Source organism: Papio anubis, chromosome 10, assembly GCF_008728515.1.
Source record: "Papio anubis isolate 15944 chromosome 10, Panubis1.0, whole genome shotgun sequence".
In the NCBI taxonomy this organism is placed as follows: Eukaryota; Metazoa; Chordata; class Mammalia; order Primates; family Cercopithecidae; genus Papio; species Papio anubis.
The window spans coordinates 51321461-51334929 of NC_044985.1; the positions used below are offsets into that span (position 1 = coordinate 51321461).

A 13469-nucleotide genomic window follows, 5' to 3' on the forward strand; every position below is an offset into this window, starting at 1 on the left:
CATCATTCTTAGCAAACACAAAAACAGAAAACCAAACACCGCATGTTCTCACCCATAAGTGGGAGTTGAACAGTGAGAACACATGGACACAGAGAGGGAAACATGACACTCCAGGGCTTGGTGGGGGGCTAGGGGAGGGGTAGCATTAGGAGAAATACCTAATGTAGATGACCGGTTGATGGGTGCAGCAAACCACCATGGCACGTGTATACCTATGTAACAATCTGCACATTCTGCGCATGTATCCCAGAACTTAAAGTATAATAATTAACAAAGAAAAATACATAGTCATTTCTGACTAATTGAACATAAATTCAATTGAATGCCAACTGTGAATATTGTGTAGCAAGATGTTTTCACTGGACTTAAGGGATGTATTTAATATATGAACTCAACATTTTAGGCAGGATAAAAATGCAGACAAGTAACTATAACACATGGCAGTGTTTTAGTCATGGTATTAACTGCTACCAGAACACCAGTGAAGTAAAAATGGATACTTTTCTGGGGTATTGGAAAGTCTTAAAGGAGAGAAATCATCTGATCTGATCTCCATTTTGAAGGGTGCATATAATTTAGACAAGTCAAGATCCAATGGGCTAAGAATATTCCGAACAAAATAATAGAATCTGCAATGGCCAGAGTGTTTTCCAGAAACAGGCCTTAAACTAAGATGTTAAAAATGTTAAAATAATGGGAAATAGAGTTGACAGGTAAGCAAGTTCAGATGCATTTTCACCACCAAGTTCTTTCTCTCAGATTTTCTGGAAAGACATGTTGATGAAATTCTAATCTTTGACCCCTGAAGATTGAAATCCCTCATAAGCAAGAACTGACCTTCAGCTTTCTTTAATAGGCATCCTTACAGTTTTCCAAAGTAACTTAGGACAGCGTGGTGAAGAACAGGAAAGGAAATTTTAACTAAACACTCATAGGAACTTCAGTTAAAATGAAACTCATAGGAACTTCAGTAAAGTGAAACAGTTCACATATTTTATATGCCAGCACTGTGCTAAGCGTTTTACATATGTGCTAAGCGTTTTACATATTTTAGCTAATGTTCAAAGCAACTTTGTAACATAGACATGAACGTTTTATTTGTGAGAAAGCTGAGCTTAAGTACCTTGCCCAAGGTCAAACAACTAGTTAACTAGAGCTAGAATTTTACTACAGTCTAACTCCCAAATTTAAATTTATATCCACTATATTTTATGACTACCAATCACTTTTCAAGTACAGATTTAAATAGGTGGGATTCGCTCTTTGGTTTGCCATGCTGAAAGGGGGGATTTGGAGGCATTATTTTCCTGTAGTTTATTTGTTCTTTTTGCAAAGTTCTTTCTGCTTTAGAATGTTATTTGCAACAAACCATATGAAGAATGTTCATGAAGAGCATCCGGTATTTATAACTAGGAAATAACCTATAATTACCTACTTTATGTAAAAAATTACTGAATAGCTGTATAAAGATTGGTCAATCCTAACTGATCAACTGGCTAGTGATTTTCTATCAGCCTAAAGTATTTACCATTCCCTTGGGCCAAATTTCATTCCATAAAGAATAGAGGGCTAGGCCTAATTGGAGAATAAATCTCAGGCATGCATCATGAGAAATATAGATTTTTTTTATTTTCTACAAATAACTTGTCATGGAGGTGCCTTGAACTTCAGGGGAAAAAAATTGGAGTTCTAAAGTGCAGGTAAATTGGAAAAGTATAAACCCTTCCCTCTTTTTCTTTCAAACAATTTAAAATCCAAGTCATGTGCTTTTTGATTTTTTAAAAAATATAGACCAGTCTGCAACTCCAAATGCCACAAAATGCCATAAAAATAAAAATGGATGGCTAACCTTTGAGGAAGTACTAACCTGGCAACAATCATTCTAACCTTCACCAGTTCAATACTTTTATAACAGCTTTGTCATTCCTTTATTTGGAGTGCTTTTAAATATTATGTAATGCGCTAAAAAATTTTTCTTGACCAAGCAGTATTTAATGGAGCAACGCAAAACAGGTATGTGTTCCTATGATTATTTGATTAGTGTAAATAAAAATTTTGAAAAGGCCAACTGTCAGAAGAAGAAATTGGATATAAAACACTAAGCCAAATCAACCCACACCCTGATATTTATTTTCACATTCAGAAGGGAAAATCCACTAATACCCAATTATTTATTTTCCATGTCAAAGGAGAGCTTTAGACTCCTGTTATAATTAACTGTATGGCATGATTCATTGCAAACTATAGTTTCTCTGCAATTTACTTGTAATTAATTTTCTTCTTCTTGATCTTTGGAAACTGGCATTTGTTTCCTTCCCCGCCCCCTTTTAATTTATGTAATGATTGTCCATTGACTGCAGAATTATATTTGGGTGTGGCACATTAAAATGAGGCTGTAGTAATGTGTGTAGAGATACTTGTAATGTCTGCTTTCTACTTGAAGCTAATTCATATAAATTAAAAACCATCCTAGATGACAGAGGAATCAACGACTAGACTCACCTAGACTATAACCTAAGCCACAGCAATGTCTGCTGAAAACTCCAAAACAATTTCACTTTGAAGGGAACAATTTTCAGCTCAACTGAAAGTACAGCAAAGGGGTTAGGAAAAGGAAAAAGAGAAGGTGATTTGAAAAGAAACATGAAGTTGGTCATGAGCAGAATAAAAACTATTTAAGTAAGTACCGTATTTATTTTTTGGTGTTAAAGTGACAGTGGACCTTAGCCATATCAAGATTTTTTAAATTTTAAATTAAATAATACATTTATAAATAATACTGAAATCTCTAATTCTAATCCAAACCTACATACATATTCTCTGCCTTCCTCCATTAAATATGTGTATCTTCTTTATCTCACAGTAAGAAGCTTTGTACTCAACGATATCAATGTATTTACTCATTTGTCCCATCCTGCAATATAGGACAATAAACCTATCAAGTAAAAATCAAGATTGCTTTATGATTCCATGTCAAGAATTTGGATGTCTGGATAATGTATTTTGAGGCTGAAAATCGGCCAAACAGGCAGATTTCATCAGAAATAGATCTGGAGAGAACATACAGTTCTTTTTAGTTCCTGATTCATTCTCTTATCCAGAGACCCAGAAAAAAAACAAAACAGGGAAATATATTTTTCCCTCTTAGTGGTTTTGGATTGTTTGCTATTTTTCTGTTAATATCAATTTAATAAGGAAAGTTAAAAATTGAAAAAATGTAATATAGTTATTTATTCCTATGTCTCTTTACATGTAGTATTAAATATTCTGTAAGATGCTAATAGGAAAATTTCACAACCAAATACATATAGTAAATATTCAATTAAGCATCTTTATAGTCACAGCAGAGACTCTTGGGGTTCTTAACATATTAACATGCTAATAAGGTGAGGGAGAGAGAAGAAAGGGGTGCAAAGTCTCTTGATCCTAAAACCCTTCACTTGGGTAGTTTTCTTTGAAACACAAAGCAATTATCACAGTGTATGTTTTCACATTTACACAGTGATTTCATTAATATCTGCCTAGATGAATGCTCCAGTAAGGCAAGGGCTATGTGTATTTTTTCTCCTCATTTTATTTCCAGTGCCCAGCATAGTGCACTTTGGTCTAAATACAGTTTGGGGTCACCGGGGCTCAGGTCTCCATCATTCAAGTTTATGTAATCTATAATGTGTGTGTGTATGTGTGTGTGTCAGTTTTTATTCTAATGTTTGCTTTTAAAAATATATTGTCCTGTGAATTTTAACAGACCTATACAGCTGTGTAGGCATCACCACAATCAAGATGTAGAATATTTCCATTACAGTGAAAAGTTTTCTTATGCTCCTTTATAATTAGTCCCACCTCTCCCCTTTGTCCCCTCCAGACAATCAACTGATAACTGATTTCTGTCTCTATCAGTTTGCCTTTTCTGGAATGACATATAAATTGAATCATATAATATATAACTTTTTGAGTCTGGCATCTTTCTTCTAGCATTATGCATTTGAGATTCATCCATGTTGCTGCATGTCTCTGGAGTTTCTTCCTTTTTATTGCTAGTAGTATGCCATTGTATGAATGTACCACAATTTGTTTTTCCCTTTTCTACTTGATGACATTTGAAATGTTTCGAGATTTTTGCAATAAGGAATAAAGCTGCTATAAGTATTTGTGTACAGGTTTTATGTGAACGTATATCTTTTTTTCTTTTGGATAAATACCTGGGAGTGGAACAACTGGGTCATATGAGAAGTATATGCTAAATTTTTAAAATGTTAAATTACCAAACAATTTTCTGATGTGGCTGTGCCCATTTGTGTTCCTACCAGCCATATGTGAAAGTTCTAGTTGCTCTACATCCTTGTCAGCATTTGCTATTGTCAAACTTTTTAACCCATTATGAGTATTCACATGAATATATGAGACATGCTAATAGGTATGTGGTGGTACCTCATTGTGACTTGAATTTGCATTCCTCTGCTGACTGATAATTTTGAATAACGTTTGATGTGCTTATTTTCTACCTGCCTCAATTATTTAATGAAGTGTCCATTTTACTTTGTTGCCCATTTTAAAAAATTGGATTATTGTTTTATTATTATTGTGATTTGAGAGTTCTTTACATATTCTGGTGAAAAGTCCTTTGTCATATATGTGTTTTGCAAATACTTTCTCTCAGTCTGTGGCTTGTCTCTTCATTTTCTTAACAGTGTACATTGTGTTTTTGACCCCAAACGACTTTTTTAGCCTGTTGTTCCATTGTAAATTGGAGAGAATAAACTAAAACCCTTTACATGGAAGTGACCTTAGTGTATCAGCACACATTATGATTTCACTTTAATTCCATTTAAGGTCTGTTAGAGTAAACTTTTAGGAGACAGAGTTGCGATATTTGCTTCTACAGTCATTATTCCTATTTGGAAACTTGGCTTGTAGTACCATTCAATAAAAACTCAGATTGTATATCTGACCTCCACCCAAATCATAGATGGATATGTGGCCAATCTTTTAAGATACAAACTTTGAAGATGAACCTGCTTGGCCTCCAGGTTTCACCTTGATCCACAGCCACCAGCAGGATTTCTGTAGAATGGTAAAAATAAAAGATAAGCAAGCTAGTGGATTCAATAATTCTCATTTTTAAATCCACTGTCTGAGTATAAATAGTTGTAAGAATTCACTCAAATTAACTTGTATCTGTAATATTACTGAACTAGGTAAACATAACAAAGTAGAGGGTGGAGGCATGGGCCTGGGGGTAAATTCTCTAAACTTTATGGGACTTTGGTAGCAAGCTGTCAGGCTTCCATCTTCATTGTGTTAACTATAAGCAGTAAAGGGCTATATTTTAATAAAAATATATGTATTCAGTGGGGTGAGATGATATGTCATATCATGAATTTTATAGGTTTCAGATTTATTAGTGTGGGAAATTTTATTTGTTCTGTGGAAGTTACTTGCATAGGGCACATGGTATAGAAGAAAATGTGCCAGAGTCTAGCAATCTAGGTCAAGGTCACTAGTATCTACCATTAATATTTGGAGCCTACCATAAATGGGACATAAGGAAAATAAAAATAATCTCTCTGAGTTACATTGTATAGCCAACAGAGGATGGATTGGAGCCGAGATATGTAATGATTCCTTAGGCAAAATGGATTTTCAGATATGGTTTTCCAGTAACAATATTGAATATCAGCATACCTAATCAACCAGAAGAGAAAATCAGTCATCTTGTAATGTCTAAGAGATAGATAAATTTTAACAGAGGAGCTTTGGTGTAAAAGTCCCATTGGCAAGGCCGGAACTTTTCTGAACAGGGCTGAACTGGACATATTTGGCCTGAAGTTATTAAACTTTGGAATCATTTAAATAATTTTCCCTTGTTTTAATTTTGAGGTCAGCCTATGGGCAGATAATTTATTCATCACATAGAGTTCCAGCACACATAACTGTTTTATTTCTCATCATGAATTAATAAATATACACTCTATTTTCATACATGAATTAAGTTAACATGAGCTCATCCTAAATAAGGTCCTCTATGGGTTCATTTTCTTCTGTCATAATTTTATTGCTCTAAATATAATAATACCCTCTGAACCATTGTTTTATTAACATTTTTCTCTAAATTAACTCACCCCTTTTTTAAACTGAGTCTCAGATTAAAGATTAATATCTGAGGTCAGTGAACTAGTTATGTTATTTCCCTTAGATGCATTAGAATAAATTACTACAGAAATAAAAACTTTTTGTGCATGGATCAAAAATTATCTTGTATGCCACACTTTGTAAACACTGCTTTATATCTTGGCAGATTTACAAAAGTAATGCCACCCTGTGAGAAGCCAGCTGACCTTTCCTGGTGACACCAGCTCATTAAGTGCTTTTTGCATTTGAAAATTATGTACTAAATAATTACATGACTAGCCATATCACACAATTGGTCTTTCTGGGCATCTTTTTCTTGATATGTAAAATTAAGTGTTTTCCAACTCTAAATGTTATGACACTAGACAAAACTACATGTGACATACGTAGAAAGAACAGGGAAGAAAACACAGACAATATTTGACCTTAGAGAATTGAATTGACCTCTCTAACCTCCATATTCTTATCAGTAAAATAGGTGTACTAGTATAATTAGTATCTCTGGATTGTTGTAAGGATTAAATGAGATTAGATATGCAAAATACACTTACCGCAATGCATGAAATATAGGCATATTGGTTAGTTATGCAGAAGATGAGGGAGTAGAGGAACAAGTTAAACGACATCCTGAGGAAACAACCAAACAGGGTTGATCTCTTCATAAAGTCAATGTCATCTTTAAAAAATGTATGAAGGAGCTCATTGTTCTGGATTAGGAGAGATTTTAAAAACTTGACATACAAATTCAAGATGTGATCATTAATGAAATACAAGTTCTACAGAAATCAGTTGATGACAATTGGGAAATAATTGGATGCATTTTGGTAGTCACTAGGTATTATTAATTATTATTATATTTGATAATTATTAATTTTGTTAGATACAGAAATGGCTATACGAGATGTTCTCAGTTTTAAGCACTAAGTGCTGATGGATTTTGGAGTGAAGTGTCATGATATCTGCAGTTTACATTGAAATTATTCAGAAAAAAAAAAGCTAGATAGATGATTGAAAGATAAAATCATCAAATAGGGCAAAACATTGATAATTTAGATCAAAATGGGGCATATGGGCGCTATGTACCAAACTTTGTAATTTTCTATACATTCAAAAATTATCATAATACAAACTTTGAGAGAATGATCCAAATGCATTGATTGGGAACAGATTCCAAGAAATACTATAGGACAAATATACCAAAATGCCAAGGAGTGTACAGAATAATCCCATCGTGTACAACTTTCTTGCTCCTTATTTCTCTCCTTCATTCCTGCGTTCTTTCCTTTTCTTCCTATTTTCAAAGAATGAAAAAGAAACTATCAACCATCATTTATTTTTCAGAGGAACTAGGATTGGGGGTAAAGAAAAAGAGATTTTACTTTTCATTTAGCTTTGCTCAATACTATTTGAGTTTTTTTTTTACCATATTCATATATTGCTTTAACTCTTTTTTAATGTTTAAATAAAAGTCACAGCCAAATATTTTTAAGTTAATTATTATAAGCTATTTAGCCAAAATTATTAGTGTTTCTCCGAATGAGACTCTTCCTTTGAATAGGACAAGGCATCGTGTTCTGAAACCAATGATTCTGTACAGAGTGCCTGCTGAAGACGCTGATTTGACCATAAAGAAAACAAGGGTTTATCAGGACACAAACATCTGGAAAGAGAAATGTTTGCCACATACACCTGCCATTGATATGAATAGAAAACATATTAAGATACCTGCTCCTTAGATTCTACAATTTGCCTTTTTTGAAAATCCAGATTAATGTTAGAGCTTTCTAAGATTTTTATCTAGCAGGATAACCCAATAGATAAGTATTTTTATGGGGTTTTCTGGTGGAAACTGGAAAACCTGCTAGAAATTCTAAAAGAGGTCTAATACTAATCTGGATTTAAAAAATTTTTTTACTAATCTGGATTCTTAATTAATTAATTAAAGTACAGATTGTTTAAATAGTCCTGTTCACCCTTATAATGTAATTTTAAAATTTTTTACCGGAATATATTTTTCTTAGTTGTCTTAGTTGAATAGTAGTTTTTTAGAGTAGAATAACTACAAATATTAGTTTTCTTTCCTCTCTCTCTCACCTACCTCTCCTTTTCTTTTCTTTCTTTCTTTTTCTTTTTATTTTTTTTTACTTAATCTCTTTTTTATTGTTGATATACTCTAAGTTCTGGGATACATGTGCGGAACATGCAGGTTTGTTACATAGGCATGCCCATACCATGCTGGTTTGCTGCACCCATCAACTTGTCTACATTAGGTATTTCTCCTAATGCTATCCCTCCCCTAGTTCCCCACCCACTGACAGGCCCTGGTGTGTGATGTTCCCTCCCTGTATCCATGTGTTCCCATTGTTCATCTCCCACTTATCAGTGAGAACACGTGGTGTTTGATTTTCTCTTCCTGTGTTAATTTGCTGAGAATGATGGTTTCCAACTTGATCCATGTCCTTGCAAAGGACATGGACTCATCCTTTTTTATGGCTGCATAGTATTTCATGGTATATAGGAGCCACATTTTCTTTATCCAGTCTATCATTGATGGGCATTTGGGTTGGTTCCAAGTCTTTGCTATTGTGAATAATGCTGCAATAAACATACTTGTGCATGTGCCTTTATAGTAGAATGATTTATAATCCTTAGGTGTATACCCAGTAATGGGATTGCTGAGTCAAACGGTATTTCTAGTTCTAGATCCTTGAGGAATCGCCACACTGTCTTCCTCAATGGATGCACTAATTTACACTCCCATCAACATTGTAAAAGCGTTCCTATTTCTCAACATCCTCTCCAGCATCTGTTGTTTCCTGACTTTTTCATGATTGCCATTCTAACTGGCATGAGACGGTATCTCATTGTGGTTTTGATTTGCATTTATCTAACAACCAGTGAGGATGAGTTTTTATTTTTTTTCATATGTTTGTTGGCTGCATAAATGTCTTCTTCTGAGAAGTGTCTGTTTATATCCTTCACCCACTTTTTGAAGGATTCGTTTGTTTTTTTCTTGTAAATTTGTTTAAGTTCCTTGTAGATTCTGGACATTAGCTCTTTGTCAGATGGATAGATTGCAAAAATTTTCTCCCGTTCTGTAGGTTGCCTGTTCACTCTGACGATAGTTGCTTTTGCTGTGCAGAAGCTCTCTACTTTAATTAGATCCCATTTGTCAATTTTGGCTTTTGTTGCCATTGCTTTTGGTGTTTTAGTCATGAATTCTTTGCCCATGCCTATGTCCTGAATGGTATTGCCTAGGTTTTCTTCTAGGGGTTTTATGGTTTTAGGGCTTATATTTAAGTCTTTAATCCATCTTGAGTTAATTTTTGTATAAGGTGTAAGGAAGGGGTCCAGTTTCAGTTTTCTGCATATGGCTAGCCACTTTTCCCAACACCATTTATTAAATAGGGAATCCTTTCCCCATTGTTTGAAAGTGATGGAGAGAATGGAACCAAGTTGGAAAACAGTGTTCAGGATATTATCCAGGAGAACTTCCCCAACCTAGCAAGACAGGCCAACATTCAAATTCAGAAAATACAGAGAACACCACAAAGAGAATCCTTGAGAAGAGCAACCCCAAGACACATAATTGTCAGATTCACTGAGGTTGAAATGAAGGAAAAAATGTTAAGGGCAGCCAGAGAGAAAGGTCGAGTTACCCACAAAGGGAAGCCCATCAGACTAACAGCAGATCTCTCTGCAGAAACACTGCAAGCCAGAAGAGAGTGGGGGCCAATATTCAACATTCTTAAAGAAAAGAATTTTCAACCCAGAATTTCATATCCAGCCAAACTAAGCTTCATAAATGTAGGAGAAATACAATCCTTTACAGACAAGCAAATGATGAGAGATTTTGTCACCACCAGGCCTGCCTTACAAGAGCTCCTGAAGGAAGCACTAAATGTGGAAAGGAAAAATCAGTACCAGCCACTGCAAAAACACACCAAATTGTAAAGACCATTGACACTGTGAAGAAACTGCATGAACTAACAGGCAAAATAAACAGCTAGCATCATAATGACAGGATCAAATTCACACATAACAATATTAACCTTAAATGTAAGTGGGATAAATGCCCCAAATAAAAGACATAGACTGGCAACTTGGATAAAGAGTCAAGACCCATCGGTGTGCTGTATTCAGGAGACCCATCTCACATACAAAGATACATATAGGCTCAAAATAAAGGAATGGAGGAATATTTGCCAAGCAAATGGAAAGCAAAAACAAACAACAAAAAAACCCAGGGGTTGCAATCCTAGTCTCTCATAAAACAGACTTTAAACCAACAAAGATCAAGAAAGACAAAGAAGGGTATTTACGTAATGGTAAAGGGATCAATGCAACAAGAAGAGCTAACTATCCTAAATATATATGCACCCAATACAGGAGCACCCAGATTCATAAAGCAAGTTCTTAGAGACCTACAAAGAGACTTAGACTCCCACACAATAATCACAATAATAGTGGGAGACTTTAATGCCCCACTGTCAATATCAGACAGATCAACAAGACAGAAAATTAATAAGGGTATTCAGGACTTGAACTCAGCTCTGGACCAAGTGGACCTAATAGACATCTATAGAACTCTCCACCCCAAATCAACAGAATATACATTCTTCTCAGCACCACATCGCAATTATTCTAAAATTGACCACATAATTGCAAGTAAAACGCTCCTCAGCAAATGCAAAAGAAAGGAAATCATAACAAACAGTCTCTCAGATCACAGTGCAATCAAATTTGAACTCAGGATTAAGAAACTCACTCAAAACCACACAACTACATGGAAACTGAACAACCTGCTCCTGAATGACTACTGGGTAAATAACAAAATTAAGGCAGAAATAAATAAGTTCTTTGAAACCAGTGAGAACAAATACACAACATACCAGTATCTCTGGGACACAGCTAAAGCAGTGTTTAGAGGGAAATGTATAAACACTAAATGCCCACAGGAGAAAGCAGGAAAGATCTAAAATCAACACCCTAACATCGCAATTAAAAGAACTAGAGAAGCAAGAGCAAACAAATTCAAAAGCTAGCAGAAGGCAAGAAATAACTAAGATCAGACCAGAACTGAAGGAGGTAGAGACATGAAAAACCCTTCAAAAAATTAACAAATCCAGGAGCAGGTTTTTTAAAAACATCAATAAAATTGATAGACCACTAGCCAGACTAATAAAGAAGGAAAGAGAGAATACTATAAACACATCTATGCAAGTAAACTAGAAAATCTAGAAGAAATATATAGATTCCTGGACATATACACCCTTCCAAGACTAAACCAGGAAAAAGTCAAATCCCTGAATAAACCAATAACAAGTTCTGAAATTGAGGCAGTAATTAATAGCCTACCAACCAAAAAAAGCCCAGATCCAGATGGATTCACAGCCTAATTCTACCAGAGGTGCAAAGAGGAGCTGGTACCATTCCTTGTGAAACTATTTCAATCAACAGAAAAAGAAGGAATCCTCCCTAACTCATTTTATGAGGCCAGCATCAACCTGATACCAAAACCTGGCAGAGACACAACAAAAAAAGAAAATTTCAGGCCAATGTCCCTGATGAACATCGATGCAAAAATCCTGTATAAAATACTGGCAAACTGAACCCAGCAGCACATCAAAAAGCTTATCCACCACGATCGAATTGGCTTCATCCATGGGATGCAAGGTTGGTTCAACATATGCAAATCGATCAATGTAATCCATCACATAAACAGAACCGATGATGAAACCACATGATTATCTCAATAGACTCAGAAAAGGCCTTGGATAAAATTCAGCACCCCCTTTATGCTAAAAACTCTCAATAAACTAGGTATTGATGGAATGTATTTCAAAAAATAAGAGCTATTTATGACAAACCCACAGTCAATATCATACTGAATGGGCAAAAGCCGGAAGCATCCCCTTTCAAAACTGGCACAAGACAAGGATGCCCTCTCTCATGACTCCTATTCAAAATAGTATTGGAAGTTCTGGCCAGGGCAATCAGACAAGAGAAAGAAATAAAGGTATTCAAATAGAAAGAAAGGAAGTCAAATTGTCTCTGTTTGCAGATGACATGATTTTATATTTAAAATACCCCATTGTCTCAGCCCAAAATCTCCTTAAGCTGATAAGCAACTTCAGCAAAGTCTCAGGATACAAAATCAATGTGCAAAAATCACAAGCATTCCTATACACCAATAATAGACAAATAGAGAGCCAAATCATGAGTGAACTCCCATTCACAATTGCTACAAAGAGAATAAAATGCCTAAGAATACAACTTAAAAGGGATGTGAAGGACCTCTTTAAGGAGAACTACAAGCCACAGCTCACGGAAATAAGAGAGGACACAAACAAATGGAAAAAATGTCATGCTCATGGATAGAAAGAATCAATATTGTGAAAACGGCCATACTGACCAAAGTAATTTATAGATTCAATGCTATCCCTATCAAGCTACCATTGACTTTCTTCTCAGAATTAGAAAAAACTACTTTGAATTTTGTATAGAACCAAAAGCGTCCATATAGCCAAGACAATCCTAAGCAAAAAGAACAAAGCTGGAGGCATCACACTACCTGACTTCAAAGTATACTACAAGGCTACAGTAACCAAAACAACATGGTACTGGTACCAAAACAGATATAGACCAATAGAACAGAACAGAGGCTTCAGAAGTAATGCCACACATCTACAACCATCTGATCTTTGACAAACCCAACAAAAACCTACCTCACCTTTTCTAAAGAGATTAAAAAAGAAATTGAACTGAACTAAGTAATGAGTAGAGTAAAAGCAACTTTGTCAGCAGCTGAGGAGATTAAGACTCTCAAAGCAATATTAACTTTAATCATCACTGGTTCTTCTCTTACCTGGCAGGAGAGCATGGCAGGGCAGGAGCAGAGCACCTTCTGATAATGGTGAAATAAAGGGGATTGGTTTACCCCCACCTAGAAATTCGGAAGACCCTTTCTTCACCAAGCTGAAGACATGCTCTGTAAGAAAGTAGGTACTCAGATGCTTCTACACTGTTGGTAGGAGTGTAAATTAGTTCAACCATTGTGGAAGACAGAGTGGCAATTCCTCAAGGATCTATAACTAAAAATACCATTTGACCCAGCAATCCCATGACTGGGTATATACCCAAAGGATTATAAATCATTCTACTATAAAGACACATGCACACATATGTTTATTGTGGCACTATTCACAGTAGCAAAGGCTTAGAACCAACCCAAATGCCCATCAGTGATAGACTGGATAAAGAAAATGTGGCACATATACCCCATGGAATACTATGCAGCCATAAAAAAGGATGAGTTCATGTCTTTTGCAGGGACA

General features: G+C 35.3%; 1 protein-coding gene and 1 non-coding gene across 3 annotated transcripts in view; one reads left to right on the plus strand and one right to left on the minus strand.

The window, feature by feature from the left end:
- The window catches only part of B3GALT1 (beta-1,3-galactosyltransferase 1), a 556028-nt gene that overhangs the window by 329762 nt on the left and 212797 nt on the right, over positions 1 to 13469 (plus strand). The window lies entirely within an intron of this gene.
- On the minus strand, positions 7963 to 8022 carry LOC116269284. Its single transcript, XR_004176764.1, has one exon. It is a non-coding gene; the product is annotated as a U7 small nuclear RNA (small nuclear RNA).